This window comes from Xylocopa sonorina, chromosome 2, assembly GCF_050948175.1.
Source record: "Xylocopa sonorina isolate GNS202 chromosome 2, iyXylSono1_principal, whole genome shotgun sequence".
NCBI classification, from domain to species: Eukaryota; Metazoa; Arthropoda; class Insecta; order Hymenoptera; family Apidae; genus Xylocopa; species Xylocopa sonorina.
This window is the reverse complement of record NC_135194.1, coordinates 3,270,533-3,273,032: the sequence shown is the minus strand read 5'-3', so window position 1 is coordinate 3,273,032 and position 2,500 is coordinate 3,270,533. Positions and strand designations below refer to the sequence as shown.

General features: G+C 54.0%; 1 non-coding gene across 1 annotated transcript; it reads right to left on the bottom strand.

Moving 5' to 3' along the window:
* Positions 1-777: 777 nt before the first annotated feature.
* Positions 778-932, bottom strand: LOC143433408 (5.8S ribosomal RNA). Its single transcript, XR_013103118.1, has one exon. It is a non-coding gene; the product is annotated as a 5.8S ribosomal RNA (ribosomal RNA).
* Positions 933-2,500: the final 1,568 nt, after the last annotated feature.

Sequence of the window (2,500 nt, the reverse complement as noted above, 5' to 3'; positions counted from 1 at the left end):
CGCGTCACAGGCCAGAAACGTTGCGACGCTACACGGACGCAACGACGGCCTATGTTCGAGTGACGGTCCGCGCGAGAGATCTTTTCTTCCCTCGCGGAAACATGGTATACACACGCGCGGAGAGAACAGAGAGAACGGGTTATTCTGATGGAACACCCTGGGGCTGTACGAGGAGAACTTCGAACGATCGGATGCGCATCATCGTCCCTCGCGTTACGACGATGTCGCTCTCTCTCTTGTATATCTCTTCTCTCTCGACCGAGAATTCTCCCTCGGTCTTGCGGCGTGAAAAAAACAATTCATTTTAAACGACGTCGAGCGCGCGGCATGTTCGTATCGTGCGCTAAAGGCGGGGCGAATGCGATGCGTGTGGCGGGTGTGCGAATTCGGAACGCGGAACAAAATCGGCGATCGAAACACGAAGCGGTTCCCGTGGGCGGTCGTCCGTTAAACGGACGATTCACGACGCCACGAAGAACTCACGCGAGTTCGTGATCGACGCACCGTCGAGTTCCGTGAACGCGTTTACGCACGCCGCACGCGCACACACGTTGCCAATCGCGGATTGCCTCGGCACGGCCACAGACGACTCGGACGAACGTCCAACGATCGCTCGTACGTCGCGTATCGCTCCTCTTCCTCCCTTTCTCGGTGCCGCCCGAACTCAGAAACATTCGTAATTTAATTCGAGAATGAACGACGGCGGGCAGATTCGAGCACTGTAGGGAAAGAAGGATTCGACGAAACGCAACGCAAGCAGTATTCTGGTTACGTGAACGACCCTCAGCTAGGCGTGGTCCAGGAATTGTATCCGTGGACCGCAATGTGCGTTCGAAATGTCGATGTTCATGTGTCCTGCAGTTCACATGTTGACGCGCAATTAGCTGCGTTCTTCATCGACCCACGAGCCAAGTGATCCACCGTTCAGGGTAATCGTATATGTATATTTTATTGATCTTTGAGTCTCTTGGTACTAAAGTTCGAACAAGTCGATACCCAAACGTCTCCGGTGAAAGAGACGCGGGCGTCGCCGAACCGTGGGCGGCTTTCACCGCTCGACGGAGTTCGAGGCGACACGATATATCGGTCCTACGGATGAAACGCATACGCCGATGGTTCGCGCGTAAGGTCTCCCTCAAAGTTACGAAAAAATGCACACGCGCGTCCAGGTGTGAAGGGGGAAAAAAAATCCCTTCAAAAATTCGTTAGGACTCCTCCGCGTACCAGCAGCCTCGAGGCGGTCTTTCTCCTCCCGGCAACGCGAAGCGAGCATAAAATGTTCGAGCTCGCAACGGCGGGATTACAGACTCTCGACAACGAGGACAACGGGCAACGGCGGAATCGTCCCCTCTGGAACGAACGTGCGCGTCGAACTGAGAAGAAAAAAAAAACCAAACACCCAGCGGCGTATTGCTTTCGAGATCGACAAGACGCTCTCGTTCGGGTGAACATAACAATGTTATCATCGATGGGACACGCTCGTCGTCTTCGCGCACAGTCTCGAGGCGGTCTATAAGAGTTTTCCCCGGCAACACGAAGCGAGTATAATATTATTCGATCTCGCAACGGCGGGTTTTTCTCAGACTCTCGACAACGAGGCTTGGGCGCGAGCGACGAATCGTCCCCTCCGAACGAACGAACGACGACGACGGTCTGTTCAAAATTCCAATACCACCCAGTCGTGTCGATTCCAACAAGGCTCAGGTAAACGAAAAAAAAAATTCGTACATTCGTTAGGACGCGCTCCACCGTTCGCCCAACCACACAGCCTCGAGCGGTCTATATTTTTCCCGACAACGCGAAGCGAGCAAGTAAAGTTCGATCTCGCAACGGCGGGTTTCAAGACTCTCGACAACGAGGTTATGGGTGTGGACGGCACGGAACGGAACGGGTCCCCTCTGAGCTGAACGGCACAATTCTGGGAGTGGGAAAACGGCAAAGTGCCAGCGGCGTATTGCTTTCTGAAAAAATGGCAAATAAAAAAGCGGACCCGACGAGTTCTCGATTACGAGAACTCGAGGGGTCCGCTAATGTACCGTAAACACCGATCGGGTAAATGTAAAAAAAAATTCGTTAGAACGTTCGCCGGTTGTACAAGCCTCGAGAAGCGGTCTATACGTTCACCCGACGACACGAAGCGAGCATAAAATGATTCGAAAGCTCGCAACGGCCGCTGGGCGCGTCTTAGACTCTCGACAACCGAGGCTATTACCGACGAATCGTCCCCTCCGAAAGAAACGGTACGATCGACCATCTTCAACAGGTTACGCGCGACGACACCACGCACGCTCCATGCACGAATTCGAAGTCGACGACACGCGCGCGTTCGGGTAAAGATTCGTTGGGACTCGCCGGTTGCAAGCCTCGAGAAGCGGTCTATATTTACCCGGACGACACGAAGCGAGCGTAAATGATTCGTAAGAGCTCGCAACGGACGCTGGGTGTTTCAGACTCTTCGACAACGAGGCTGTGCAGCGACGAATCGTCCCCTCCGAACGGA